General features: G+C 40.5%; 1 non-coding gene across 1 annotated transcript; it reads left to right on the top strand.

The window, feature by feature from the left end:
• Positions 1-2,975: 2,975 nt before the first annotated feature.
• On the top strand, positions 2,976-3,048 carry TRNAV-CAC (transfer RNA valine (anticodon CAC)). The gene has a single exon. It is a non-coding gene; the product is annotated as a tRNA-Val (tRNA).
• The last annotated feature ends 13,269 nt before the right edge of the window (positions 3,049-16,317 follow it).

A 16,317-nucleotide genomic window follows, 5' to 3' on the forward strand; every position in this document is an offset into this window, starting at 1 on the left:
AACTTCCTATGTTATCTATTATGCTAAATGTAGTTGCCCTAAGATATACATAGGTTTAACTTCTAGGGAATTGCGGGTGAGAGTGCGTGAACATGTGAGAGACATTGGTGCTGCCAAGACGGTGACCGATATTTCTACTCTTAAGACCCTTCCTAGGCATTTTTGGAACCATCACGGATGTAATGCGAGATCATTGCGTGTCATAGGGATAGATGTCGTACATGGCGGCAATAGGGGCGGGAACCTTAAAAAGATCCTCGCCCAAAAAGAAACCAAATGGATCACCCTACTGGGTACTATGGCTCCGTCTGGTCTGAATGAGTCCCTTAGCTTTGCCCCCTTCCTTTAGACCCCTGTCCTCCTTCCCCCCCCACTTTTTTTGTTAGATGTGTTTTTTTACCACCTATGCAATTTTTTACCTCTGTTTTTATATTCTAATTTTATTGCTGCAAGTGTTTTATGCCATTTTGTGCCCTTTTCTTTGCAGCTTCCATCTTCTGCTCCCTATGGATCACTGCCTCTGTTAATATGACTACCTGAATACATCGTGCATCTGGACTATGATTACAAGGTGGCTTCCCCCATGACAGCCGGGATTAGATACTGCTTGGTCGAGGGCTAACTACTGTTATTCTTGTGATTCCTGCCATTTCATTATTTCTTTGCCCTCTTTCCTTGGCGTTCCTATACTGCTGTTTGTGTGGGAGCCCGTATATCTGTATCTTTGAATGTTCCAGTATGTGTGGTGTGCACATGCCTGGTCTTTCTTCTCTCCCTGGCATGCTTAGCGATGTCTCAAGGGCGGAGTTTTGCTCGTGGGGGGCGTTGCCTTCGCCCTCTCCCCTGCACTCCTCGGCTTGACGTCACTCGCATCTGCTAGTGGGATTAGCAATGACCGCGCATGTGCCAGCTTAAACCTGCACTGACTGGCCGGTCCGATCCATGTGATAAACCATATGGTCTATTAAAGCTTCTGGGAACAGATGAGTCACCACCCCTCCCTGGTCTGATGAAGGGTTATACTAACAAGACCTGAAACGTGTGTTATCTTGCTTCTGAGGGGGATCTTTTGTTTTCTGGCTCCTGCACTTATCTGGCACTTTATATCATTGCTGGTGAGCGGTGTTTACATTCTTTTAGCCACTGGTATATATCATTGTTTGCATATACTGACAAACCCAGTGTGCTGTATAACTTTATCTTATCTTGCACACCAGCTATTGTTCTCTGGTATCACCTGGCATGCTGGTGAGCAGTGTTGCATATATTGAGCTACTGATATGTATCATTGCTTGCATATACTGACAAACCCAGTGTGCTGTATAACTTTATCTTATCTTGCACACCAGCTATTGTTCTCTGGTATCACCTGGCATGCTGGTGAGCAGTGTTTGCATATATTTAGCCACTGATATGTATCATTGCTTGCATATACTGACAAACCCAGTGTGCTGTATAATTTTATCTTATCTTGCACACCAGCTATTGTTCTCTGGTATCACCTGGCATGTAACTTTGTATTTTTTGCCATCTGTGCTGTATACTTGTTGTCTTATGTATTCTACTTGCCTTGTTAATTCTGATTAACTCTTTATGTGCCAAGGTGCCCTCTGTTGTTGCACCTATATGTATTTTTCTGTGCTACATCTAAAAACTGTTTTTTATGATGTAATAAAATTTGTCATTCTCTTTTGTATTTCAACCACATCTGCTCTCCTGTTTCTTTTGCATTATAAAAATCCTGTTTGTTTCAAAATATATAGTTCCCATAAATACAAAAGCAAAAGACCACACTATGGAGAAAAAAGTAACACATTCAATATAAACTTCCATTTAAGCAAAATCCCTTTGTAGGAATAAAACTGGTAAAATATGTAATACAAATTGTAAATGTTTCATTAACCAAAAATACTTTCCTTCAGCAATAAAAAGGCCGCGTCAGTCACAATTCTGCTCTGCTAGCCAATACACAGTAACTTTCCATCAGGTTTCATAGAGTAGTGGTCATCACGTCTGCTGCACACGCAGAAGGTCCTGGGTTCAATCCCCAGTAAAAACAAGCCGTTTGTGCTGTTGAAGTAATTTGCTATCAACCTGTAACATATGAAATTCTTTGTTTTGTTGCCAACTGATAATATATTTTGGTTTTTATCACCAAGAGAACTACGATTTTGGGTTTCTTTTTTATTGACCATTTTAGCAGAAAACATAATCCCATATTATAAAAATCCTGTTTGTTTCAAAATATATAGTTCCTTTAAATACAAAAGCAAACAACTAAACTATGTGGAAAAAAGTAACACATTCAATGTAAACTTCCTTTTAAGCAAAATCCCTTTGTAGGAATAAAACTGGTAAAATATGTAATAAAAATTGTAAATGTTTCATTAACCAAAAATACTTTCCTTCAGCAATAAAAAGGCCCCGTCAGTCACAATTCTGCTCTGCTAGCCAATACACAGTAACTTTCCATCAGGTTTCATAGAGTACTGGTCATCACGTCGGCATAACACGCAGAAGGTCCTGCGTTCAATCCCCAGTAAAACCAATCTGTTTTTGGTGTTGAAATAATACTCAATTAAACTACAATATATGAAGTTCTTGGCTTTGTTGCCGAATGATGGGATGTTTTGGCTTCCATACCCAACAGAGCTACGAATTTGTTTTTTTTTTCCCCTGGCGGTTAAAACTCGTCTCTAATTGCCATTACTTTGCAGGCTTTCAAAGGTTTCATAGTGTAGTGGAAATCACGTCTGCTTTACACGCAGAAGGTCCTGGGTTCAATCCCAAGTGAAACCCATGTGTTCTTGGTGTTGAAATAATCCCCTATCAACCTGCAGTATATAAAGTTCTTGGCTTTGTTGCAGAATAACGGGATGTTTTAGCTTCCATCATCAACAGAGCTACGAATTTGGTTTTTTTTCCCTGGCGGTCAAAACTCGTCTCTAATTGCCATTACTTTGCAGGATCTCAAAGGTTTCATAGTGTAGTGGTCATCACGTCTGCTTCACACGCAGAAGGTCCTGGGTTCAATCCCCAGTGAAACCAATCTGTTTTTGGTGTTGAAGTAATTTCCTATCGACTTGTAATATGTGAAATTCTTGGTTTCGTTGCCAAATGACAATACATTTTGGCTTCCATCACAAAGAGAACTACGATTTTGGGTTTCTTTTTTATTGACCATTTTAGCAGAAAACATAATTCCATATTATAAAAATCCTATTTGTTTCAAAATATATAGTTTCCATAAATACAAAAGCAAAAGACCAAACTATGGAGAAAAAAGTAACACATTCAATATAAACTTCAATTTAAGCATAATCCCTTTCTAGGAATAAAACTGGTAAAATATGTAATAATAATTGTAAATGTTTCATTAACCAAAAATACTTTCCTTCAGCAATAAAAAGGCCCCGTCAGTCACAATTCTGCTCTGCTAGCCAATACACAGTAACTTTTCGTCAGGTTTCATAGTGTAGTGGTCATCACGTCTGCTTAACATGCAGAAGGTCCTGGCTTCAATCCCCAGTGAAACCAATCTGTTCTTAGTGTTGAAATAATACGCTATCCAACTACAATATATGAAGTTCTCGGCATTGTTGCCGAATGACGGTATGTTTTTGCTTCCATCACAAACAGAACTACAAATTATTATTTTTTTTTCCCCTGGCAGTCAAAACTCGTCTCTAATTGCCATTACTTTGCAGGATTTCACAGGTTTCATAGTGGAGTGGTCATCACATCTACTTCACATGCAGAAGGTTCTGGGTTCAATCCGCAGTAAAAACAAGCCGTTTTCGCTGTTGAAGTAATTTGCTATCAACCTGTAATATATGAAAATCTTGGTTTTGTTGCCAACTGATAATATATTTTGGCTTCCCTCACCAAGAGAACTACGATTTTGGGTTTCTTTTTTATTGACCATTTTAGCAGAAAACATAATCCCATATTATAAAAATCCTGTTTGTTTCAAAATATATAGTTCCTTTAAATACAAAAGCAAACAACTAAACTATGTGGAAAAAAGTAACACATTCAATGTAAACTTCCTTTTAAGCAAAATCCCTTTGTAGGAATAAAACTGGTAAAATATGTAATAAAAATTGTAAATGTTTCATTAACCAAAAATACTTTCCTTCAGCAATAAAAAGGCCCCGTCAGCCACAATTCTGCTCTGCTAGCCAATACACAGTAACTTTCCATCAGGTTTCATAGAGTAGTGGTCATCACGTCTGCTTAACACGCAGAAGGTCCTGCGTTCAATCCCCAGTAAAACCAATCTGTTCTTGGTGTTGAAATAATACTCAATTAAACTACTATATATGAAGTTCTTGGCTTTGTTGCCGAATGATGGGATGTTTTGGCTTCCATCCCCAACAGAGCTACGAATTTGTTTTTTTTTCCCCTGGCGGTCAAAACTCGTCTCTAGTTGCCATTACTTTGCAGGATTTCAAAGGTTTCATAGTGTAGTGGTCATCACGTCTGCTTCACACGCAGAAGTTCCTGGGTTCAATCCCCAGTGAAACCAATCTGTTTTTGGTGTTGAAGTAATTTCCTATCGACTTGTAATATGTGAAATTCTTGGTTTTGTTGCCAAATGACAATACATTTTGGCTTCCATCACAAAGAGAACTACGATTTTGGGTTTCTTTTTTATTGACCATTTTAGCAGAAAACATAATCCCATATTATAAAAATACTATTTGTTTCAAAATATATAGTTCCCATAAATACAAAAGCAAAAGACCAAACTATGGAGAAAAAAGTAACACATTCAATATAAACTTCAATTTAAGCAAAATCCCTTTGTAGGAATAAAACTGGTAAAATATGTAATAATAATTGTAAATGTTTCATTAACCAAAAATACTTTCCTTCAGCAATAAAAAGGCCCCGTCAGTCACAATTCTGCTCTGCTAGCCAATACACAGTAACTTTTCGTCAGGTTTCATAGACTACTGGTCATCACGTCTGCTTAACACGCAGAAGGTCCTGCGTTCAATCCCCAGTAAAACTAATCTGTTCTTGGTGTTGAAATAATACTCAATTAAACTACAATATATGAAGTTCTTGGCTTTGTTGCCGAATAACGGGATGTTTTAGCTTCCATCACCAACAGAGCTACGAATTTGTTTTTTTTTGTCCCCTGGCGGTCAAAACTCGACTCTAATTGCCGTTACTTTGCAGGTTTTCAAAGGTTTCATAGTGTAGTGGTTATCACGTCTGCTTCACATGTAGAAGGTCCTGGGTTCAATCCCCAGTGAAACCAATCTGTTTTTGGTGTTGAAGTAATTTCCTATCGACTTGTAATATGTGAAATTCTTGGTTTCGTTGCCAAATGACAATACATTTTGGCTTCCATCACAAAAAGAACTACGATTTTGGGTTTCTTTTTTATTGACCGTTTTAGCAGAAAACATAATCCCATATTATAAAAATCCTATTTGTTTCAAAATATATAGTTCCCATAAATACAAAAGCAAAAGACCAAACTATGGAGAAAAAAGTAACACATTCAATATAAACTTCAATTTAAGCAAAATCCCTTAGTAGGAATAAAACTGGTAAAATATGTAATAACAATTTTAAATGTTTCATTAACCAAAAATACTTTCCTTCAGCAATAAAAAGGCCCCGTCAGTCACAATTCTGCTCTGCTAGCCAATACACAGTAACGTTTTGTCAGGTTTCATAGTGTAGTGGTCATCATTTCTGCTTAACATGCAGAAGGTCCTGGGTAGAGTTGAGCGCGGTTTGAGGTTCGAGGTTCTCCAGTTATAGGCTCGAGTGATTTTGGGGGCTGTTCGAGATCGAACTAGAACTCGAGCTTTTTGCAAAAGCTCAATAGTTCTAGATACGTTCGAGAACGGTTCTAGCAGCAAAAAGCAGGGCTTTTTACAGCTATAGTGTGCAGGAGCCATTGCTGGCAGCCTGCCACAAGCTGGTAACCAAGATAAACATCGGGTATCCAACCAAAGCGCTTTGGTTAGTAACCCGATGTTTATCCTAGTTACGTGCAGGAAGCCCACACTTCCCCGCTCAGCTCGCTCCGCCCCCTCCTGCCCGCGGCATGTACACACGTACACACGTATACACACACACACACACACACAGACACACACACACACGGTCCCTCTCGGCTTACCTGCGGTCGGCCCGGGGGCAGCAGTCCTTGGCACTGGAAACTGTGGCTGCCGGCCCTTTAAGGCCCGCAGACCACAGTGTTCACTGTGTTCTCCTGCATTGAGCATCATCTGTGGGCGGAGCTACCGCCCGGCGTCCTGCTCGGTCGCACAGATGAAGGAGTCACAGTGCCAGTCAGCGACCCCCAGCACATCGCTTCCCTCCGGCGCTGTGTGGGCCCCATCTGCACCGTGACCTGATCAGTATGTGGGACATCACTCCCTCCCCACCCCTCCCTGTCCCCCTGTGCGTGAATGGGGCCCGCAGAGCCGTGTGTGTGGCCCCCGGAGCCGCGTGTGTTTGCCCCGCAGAGCAAGGTGTGTGTTTGTATGTATGCATGCAGCAGAGCAGTATGCGTGTCTATATGTATGTATATATTAAACACTAGCAGGAGCCTACTATATAGAAACACGGAATACCACCTTTCCAAGCTATCAATTAAACGACACAGTGGCTTTTCTTCCAAAACATGAAAAAAAATTTTATTTTTATTTTATTACCACAAACAACACACTTGTTAAAAATAAGCAAGGTCTGCACAACCAGAGGTGGATACTATAAGGACACAATGATGCAATCAATAATAATGATTATAGCTCAGCCATATTAACATAGTATGCTAGTTTAATTATTTATCATGCCCCTAGATTTAGGAAAGCACCCCTTAACAGTTGGTTATTAGCCTAAGCAACCCAGCGGCAATATCACTTCCAAGCCCTTCTTTGTGCAACTAGTGAAACACACGGCAATACACTTGCCGCAGCGTTACTTATCCAGCAGTCAGGTAGTAAATAGCCAATTCTAGCAGGGTCATTTAAACCACAAAGCAGTATTAGTGCCACAATATTATTATCCGGTCCTCAGAGAGGCATTTAGTATATGATATAATTATAGTATGACATATAAGGCTGAACCGCCCCTTACCATATCTCTGAAAACCGGAAAGCAATGAATTGCCGGCCACCCAATTCAAGGTCTCCTAGTACCTGACCACAGTCAACATGTTTGCATTGGTCGACACTGCTATGCGGTTATATAGTCATATGGGCATATAGCATTACTAACCAGTATATAGTGTCCGTGGTAGCGCCACCCCTCCCGTTCCGACGCGCGTTTCACCTTCTTCCTCAGGGAACGTGTGATGCACAGGATCGATTACGGGGTTTAAATGCCGCGGGAGATGTGTGACGTAACCGGAAGTGGGGGCGGGATTTACACTAGATCCGGCATTGAATCGTGTGTCATTTCCGGTCTGTGGAACGCACTTGCGGGTCAACTTAACCCGGAAGGTCCGGGATACAAAGTAGGTCCGACATTTTAATATAGAATTTTCTGTCCATGAAAAACAAGGATGGATCAGCTCCAGCCCAGACAGAAAAATAGTTCACATTTTGATGTAGTACCCAGACCGGAAATTCGGACGGAATTTAAGTAGACTCACAACTCAGTTAGTACATAGTTTCCCATCTTTGGCACGCATATTGCGGCTCAAAACGGATCAGACGTTACTAATATCTGCTCCGATCAATATAGTCAATTTAAGACATCTTTTTACTCTTGGCAGGCATAATAAGGCATAATAATTTATAGATCACTACCAACTAGTGCCCAGCACTGACCGGGCAGTTTTAGCCAATTCTAAATTGTCCCCACAGTTATAACTAGGGAGTATAAAGCCACCTAAAATATTCTCAGTATTACTGGGATGTCACACTTGCTCCCATTTTCCCCTTAGTCACTGATCAAAAAACCCCTCACTATTACCCAGTTAAGGTTTTAAATACTCAATCACTGGGCCCACATTTCGCCGTCTTAAAATAGCAAGAACCTACAGTCAGTCTATACAAAAACCTCAATACATCCCCCTTAATGCCACTAATTGGCGCATGCTCAACCAAGCCCCCCGGTCAATTGTCATCTTCCGATCACGGTACACCCCTCTCCCCCGGCAGCCCACCCCCTCGGCACGGCCGTGCCGGTGGGACGGGGGGCCGGCGGCGAGATGCCAAGACCACGGTCTGGAAGCAGACACCAAGAGCCACGGATGAGCATGCGCACCATGGCCTTCATTCCCACTATTACTACAACTTCAATCATGATAATAAAAAAAAAAAAAAAAAAAAGTATTAATAATCTTATTTCATCCATATCACATCTTCTTTCGATTTTTCGAGGCCGTTCAATGTTCCTTTATTCATTGCTTGTAGTATTCTGGATACATTTCCAACCAATAGACTTCAATGCATAGAGGATGCTACCATACGATGCCAACCGCCTTATTAATGTATTACACGTGCCATCTTATAATAAAAAACAGAAGAGTATTAATATTACATTTAAACATTCATAATATCATGCATTGCTGCAGGTGAAGAGCCAGAGTGAAGGGAAGGCCTAAGTAAATACATTTCAGAGGTCTACACTAGACTGCAAATGTATGGTTAAGCCCCATACGATCCGTGCAATTTGCTTATAAAGAGATTAAAACCTAAAACCAATGATAAAAATTAAAATGAAAATGGCCCGCCTAAACAACACCCTTAATCTCTATTTATAAGAAAGAACTGAACCCGAAATGTTCATTTAAACCCACTGGTGAGACAGTGTTAAGCATATAAATCCATTTACTTTCCAGTCTTCCTAGTAATGCCCCCACGTCTCCGCCCCTAGAGTCAATCTGAATTTGGTCGATTGCCTTAATTTGAAGTGATGTTGGATTAGAGTTATGAAACTGCTTGTAATGTCTTGGTAACGTTTTAAGATGTTCTCCTTCACGAGCCTCTTTAGATTTCTCAATATCTCGCACGTGCTCTCGTACCCTAATTTTTAGTTCCCTAGTGGTGAGTCCTATATACTATTTGTTACACCCACATTTGGCTTGATATATCACATTTTTGGACGTGCAAGATAGATGTTTTCGAATATCAAATTCCTTTGAATTCCGGTTGCCGCTAAAGGTCTTTGCTCGAATCATATTTAGGCAACCCTTGCACATCCCACAAGGAAAAAAGCCAGGAGTAAGCTTTGTCTTTGTTTCCTTGTTAGAGCCCGTGTAATGACTCCTCACTAGAAGATCTTTAAGATTTTTGGCACGTTTCGCTGTCACCAATGGTCGGTCTGGCAAACAGTTCCTTAATGATGGGTCAACCAATAATACGTTCCAATGCTTTTTCAGAATAGACACAAAGTCATTCCATTTGTTGTTATACGATGTTATTAACCTCACTGGTTGTTCTTTACTGACCCTATCATTGGTGGAATACAACAGTTGATTTCTGGAGGTGTTATTCGCCCTCCTAAAGCCCTTCCGTATACACCTCCGACTGTATCCTCTGGCTAGAAAACGATCGGAAAGCTCATTAGCCTGGGCCTTAAAGTTTTCTTGTGTTGAACAGATTCTTTTTGCTCGTAAAAATTGTGAAATCGGAATACTTTTAATAGTAGATGGAAGATGGCAAGAGGACGCGTGTAGTAGCGTATTAGTGGAAGTTTTCTTCCGAAACACGTTAGTACTTAAATCACCACTCAAAGATGCTTGTATGATGACATCTAGGAATTCAACTGTACGGCCAAACTTGTACGTCAAATAGATGTTTTTATTATTGTTGTTAAGATGATCCATGAAGCTCTCCAAATCATTAGTATCCCCCTCCCAGACAAACCAGATGTCGTCTATGTACCTGATCCAATTCTGGACCAGGCACACCGACTCATCCGGCTCCATCTGAATGATGGATCGCTCCCATGCCCCCAAAAACAAATTTGCGTAAGAGGGGGCACAGGAAGCCCCCATAGCCGTACCCTGTACTTGCAAAAAGATTTCATTCTTAAACATAAAACAGTTATGGGAAAGAATATAATCCAACAGGGTTAGAATAAGCTGAATTAATTGGACATCAAGATTACTGGATTCCAAAAAGAACTTAGTTGCCTCAATACCGTCTTGGTGTCTAATTGAGGAGTAAAGTGCCTCGACATCCGTTGTTACCATTAAGGCACTATCACCAATATTCAAATTATCCATCCTCTGCAGAGCAGAGGTGGTGTCCTTAATGTGAGATGGAAGAGTTAGGACCAGAGGTTGTAAATAAAACTCTATGAGGTCACATACCCTTTCACAGAGCCCCCCATTGCCCGATACAATGGGGCGGCCTGGGGGATCAATGTTGTTTTTGTGCAATTTGGGTATGAGATAGAATGTAGGCATTCTAGGATTGGATATTAATAATGCCTCCATAACCTTTTTGGGAATAATCCCCTTATACACGGCTTGATCCAATATCTCAAATAGCTCCGCTTGATGTTTCTGAAGGGGATTATAGAACAATTTTGTATAATTTTTGGAATTTTTTAGCAGCTTATAAGCTTGGGTCTCGTATTGTTGATTAGGCCAAATGACCAAGTTCCCGCCTTTGTCGGCGGGCTTTATGGTCACATCAGATAAAGTTTGTAGTTCCTTCAAGGCCTTCCTTTCAGAGTAAGAGAGATTAGAAGGTGGATGTTTATTGTAATCAAGTTCCTCAATTTCCTTTGAAACCAATTTAACAAAAATGTCCACTGCAGGACAAGATGAAAACGGTGGAAATCTTTTAGATTTCGGACAAAGGTACGGTGGAAAGATTATCTGTCCACCCCCTGCTCCCAAATCACTATCGTCATTCATTTCCACACAATCCAGTTGGCTTACCGTATCGGATGTGCCACCCTCTATAGCCAGGGAATTCAAGGTTAGTAGTGCTTCTTGTTCCTCTTTTGATACGCTGTATTCTCCTATTTTGGATTGATAAAAAAATTTTTTTAAAAGAATCTTACGCGCAAAGAGGTGCACATCCTTGACTAAGGTGAATTTGTCAATATTGGTAGATGGAGAAAAGGATAAACCTTTTTCCAACACCCTAATTTGGTGAGTAGTTAGAATATGAGAAGACAAATTAATCACCTTAAGTCGATCATCCCTGGTAAAGCCATCATGCTGGTATATCTTGGATTGGTTTTGATTTTTACCACTTTCTCCACCTCTACTTCTCAATATTCTCTTATCCCAAGCTTCAGCTTCGCTGGAAATAGATTCCCCTTCACTAGCCGAAGCTGCTGATGATATTGACATGTTTCTGGAGGAACTTTTGATATTGGGTTTTGGATTTTGCCATTTAAAGATCTTTCCACACTCAAAATCGGCCAAATCTCTGTGATATTTTTTACCTTTTAGTAAACTTATTTCCGTTTCCCATTTTTCTATGTCTTTATCCAATTCAGTGAGAAAATTCTTAAAACTTCCTTCACCAATCTCTTGTACCATAGTCTTTTGTATTTCCTCTAATTCCCCATCCAGGGATTGTAAAGTAGTTGTATTTTTTTCCACAATAATTTGCATAAAGCTGTTGGAGCAGGCAAGAGCCGCTTCTGACCACCTCTTAGTTAGCTCCTCATCCTCTAATGGGAACGTGGGATACGTCTGGATCCTCAAGCCTCTAGGTACAATCTTGGAGGTAATATAATGCTCTAAAGAAATTTTAGTCCACAAAATTTTCATTTTCTTGTGGGTCAGGTTCTTATATTTCAGACATTGTTCTTTACTAGTAGGGCGGGGGTTATTAAAATCTGTTGTGCATCCTTGCTTAAAAATGTTAGACGCTTTATCACGCCAGGATAACTCTCTGGCTTTAAAGTCCATAATGGCCCCCAAAGACCAACCTCTGTAATGAAACAGATATTTAAACATGAATATTAAACACTAGCAGGAGCCTACTATATAGAAACACGGAATACCACCTTTCCAAGCTATCAATTAAACGACACAGTGGCTTTTGTTCCAAAACATGAAAAAAAAATTTATTTTTATTTTATTACCACAAACAACACACTTGTTAAAAATAAGCAAGGTCTGCACAACCAGAGGTGGATACTATAAGGACACAATGATGCAATCAATAATAATGATTATAGCTCAGCCATATTAACATAGTATGCTAGTTTAATTATTTATCATGCCCCTAGATTTAGGAAAGCACCCCTTAACAGTTGGTTATTAGCCTAAGCAACCCAGCGGCAATATCACTTCCAAGCCCTTCTTTGTGCAACTAGTGAAACACACGGCAATACACTTGCCGCAGCGTTACTTATCCAGCAGTCAGGTAGTAAATAGCCAATTCTAGCAGGGTCATTTAAACCACAAAGCAGTATTAGTGCCGCAATATTATTATCCGGTCCTCAGAGAGGCATTTAGTATATGATATAATTATAGTATGACATATAAGGCTGAACCGCCCCTTACCATATCTCTGAAAACCGGAAAGCAATGAATTGCCGGCCACCCAATTCAAGGTCTCCTAGTACCTGACCACAGTCAACATGTTTGCATTGGTCGACACTGCTATGCGGTTATATAGTCATATGGGCATATAGCATTACTAACCAGTATATAGTGTCCGTGGTAGCGCCACCCCTCCTGTTCCGACGCGCGTTTCACCTTCTTCCTCAAGGAACGTGTGATGCACAAGATCGATTACGGGGTTTAAATGCCGCGGGAGATGTGTGACGTAACCGGAAGTGGGGGCGGGATTTACACTAGATCCGGCATTGAATCGTGTGTCATTTCCGGTCTGTGGAACGCACTTGCGGGTCAACTTAACCCGGAAGGTCCGGGATACAAAGTAGGTCCGACATTTTAATATAGCATTTTCTGTCCATGAAAAACAAGGACGGATCAGCTCCAGCCCAGACAGAAAAATAGTTCACATTTTGATGTAGTACCCAGACCGGAAATTCGGACGGAATTTAAGTAGACTCACAACTCAGTTAGTACATAGTTTCCCATCTTTGGCACGCATATTGCGGCTCAAAACGGATCAGACGTTACTAATATCTGCTCCGATCAATATAGTCAATTTAAGACATCTTTTTACTCTTGGCAGGCATAATAAGGCATAATAATTTATAGATCACTACCAACTAGTGCCCAGCACTGACCGGGCAGTTTTAGCCAATTCTAAATTGTCCCCACAGTTATAACTAGGGAGTATAAAGCCACCTAAAATATTCTCAGTATTACTGGGATGTCACACTTGCTCCCATTTTCCCCTTAGTCACTGATCAAAAAACCCCTCACTATTACCCAGTTAAGGTTTTAAATACTCAATCACTGGGCCCACATTTCGCCGTATTAAAATAGCAAGAACCTACAGTCAGTCTATACAAAAACCTGTATGTATATATGCAGCAGAGCAGTATGCGTGTCTGTATGTATGTATATATGCAGCAGAGCAGTATGCGTGTCTGTATGTATGCATGTATATATGCAGCAGAGCAGTATACGTGTCTGTATGTATGTATATATATATGCAGCAGAGCAGTATACGTGTCTGTATGTATGTATATATGCAGCAGAGCAGTATGCGTGTCTGTATGTATGTATATATGCAGCAGAGCAGTATGCGTGTCTGTATGTATGTATGTATATATCTAGCAGAGTAGTATGCGTGTCTGTATGTATGTATATATATATGCAGCAGAGCAATATGCGTGTCTGTCTGTATGTATGCATGTATGTATGTATGCAGCAGAGCAGTATACGTGTCTGTATGTATGTATATATGTAGCAGAGTAGTATGCGTGTCTGTATGTATATATATATGCAGCAGAGCAATATGCGTGTCTGTCTGTATGTATGCATGTATGTATGCAGCAGAGCAGTATGTGTGTCTGTATGTATGTATGTATATATGCAGCAGAGCAGTATGCGTGTCTGTATGTATGTATATATGCAGCAGAGCAGTATGCGTGTCTGTATGTATGTATGTATGTATATATGTAGCAGAGTAGTATGCGTGTCTGTATGTATGTATATATATATGCAGCAGAGCAATATGCGTGTCTGTCTGTATATATGCATGTATGTATGCAGCAGAGCAGTATACGTGTCTGTATGTATGTATATATGTAGCAGAGTAGTATGCGTGTCTCTATGTATATATATATGCAGCAGAGCAATATGCGTGTCTGTATGTATGCATGTATGTATGCAGCAGAGCAGTATACGTGTCTGTATGTATGTATGTATGTATATATGCAGCAGAGCAGTATGCGTGTCCGTATGTATGTATGTATATATGCAGCAGAGCAGTATGAGTGTCTGTATGTATGTATGTATATATGCAGCAGAGCAGTATGCGTGTATGTATGTATATATGCAGCAGAGCAGTATGCGTGTCTGTATGTATGTATGTATGTATGCAGCAGAGCAGTATATGTGTCTGTATGTATGTATGTATGTATGCAGCAGAGCAGTATGCGTGTCTGTATGTATGTATATATTCAGCAGAGCAGTATGCGTGTATGTATGTATGTATGTATATATGCAGCAGAGCAGTATGTGTGTATGTATGTATATATGCAGCAGAGCAGTATGCGTGTCTGTATGTATGTATGTATATATGTAGCAGAGTAGTATGCGTGTCTGTCTGTATGTATGCATGTATGTATGCAGCAGAGCAGTATACGTGTCTGTATGTATGTATATATGTAGCAGAGCAGTATGCATGTCTGTATGTATGTATGTATGTATATATGCAGCAGAGCAGTATGCGTGTATGTATGTATATATGCAGCAGAGCTGTATGCGTGTCTGTATGTATGTATGTATATATGTAGCAGAGTAGTATGCGTGTCTGTATGTATATATATATGCAGCAGAGCAATATGCGTGTCTGTCTGTATGTATGCATGTATGTATGCAGCAGAGCAGTATACGTGTCTGTATGTATGTATATATGTAGCAGAGCAGTATGCGTGTATGTATATATATATGCAGCAGAGCAGTATGCGTGTCTGTATGTATGTATGTATATATGTAGCAGAGTAGTATGCGTGTCTGTATGTATGTATATATATATGCAGCAGAGCAATATGCGTGTCTGTCTGTATGTATGCATGTATGTATGCAGCAGAGCAGTATTCGTGTCTGTATGTATGCATGTATGTATGCAGCAGAGCAGTATGCGTGTCTGTATGTATGCATGTATGTATGCAGCAGAGCAGTATACGTGTCTGTATGTATGTATGTATATATGCAGCAGAGCAGTATGCGTGTCTATATGTATGTATGTATATATGCAGCAGAGCAGTATGCGTGTCTATGTATGTATGTATATATGTAGCAGAGTAGTATGCGTGTCTGTATGTATGTATGTATATATGCAGCAGAGCAGTATGCGTGTCTATGTATGTATGTATATATGTAGCAGAGTAGTATGCGTGTCTGTATGTATGTATATATGCCGCAGAGCAGTATGCGTGTCTATGTATGTATGTATATATGTAGCAGAGTAGTATGCGTGTCTGTATGTATGTATATATGTATGCAGCAGGGCAATATGCGTGTCTGTCTGTATCTATGCATGTATGTATGCAGCAGAGCAGTATGCGTGTCTGTATGTATGCATGCAGAGCAGTATGCGTGTCTGTCTGTATGTATGTATGTATGTATGTATGTATGCAGAAGAGCAGTATGCGTGTCTGTTTGTATGTATGTATGCATGTATGTATGCAGCAGAGCAGTATGCGTGTCTGTTTGTATGTATGTATGCAGCAGAGCAGTGTGTGTGTGTGTGTCTGTATTTATGTATGCAGCAGAGCAGTATGTGTGTGTCTGTCTATATGTATGTATGTAGCAGAGCAGTGTGTGTGTGTCTGTCTATATGTATGTATGCATGCAGAGCAGTATGTGTGTGTCTGTATGTATGTATGTATGCAGCATAGCAGTGTGTGTCTCTGTATGTATGCATGTATGATGTGTATCTATGTATGTCAGTGTATATGACTGTATAGATTTGTCTGTTTATATGTATTTTTGTGAGCTTGCCTTTAAATATGTATATGTACGTGTATGTATCTGTGTATGTGTGTGTGTCTGCGTGTTTATGGGGCCCACTGGGACTCTTCCGCCCGGGGCCCACAAAAACCTGGAGCCGGCCCTGCCTGCGGTGATGAAGTCCCGCCATCCCGACCTCAGCGCTGTCACTGTCCTTCACGGCCGCCGCTTGTCACATCACCTTCTCTCGCTTCCAACCCGAGACTGACTAGCGGTGACGTCACGGGCCTCTCGCGATTCTTGGCTGTGAAGGCGGCGGTCATTGA

This window comes from Anomaloglossus baeobatrachus, chromosome 2 (assembly GCF_048569485.1).
Source record: "Anomaloglossus baeobatrachus isolate aAnoBae1 chromosome 2, aAnoBae1.hap1, whole genome shotgun sequence".
NCBI lineage: Eukaryota > Metazoa > Chordata > Amphibia > Anura > Aromobatidae > Anomaloglossus > Anomaloglossus baeobatrachus.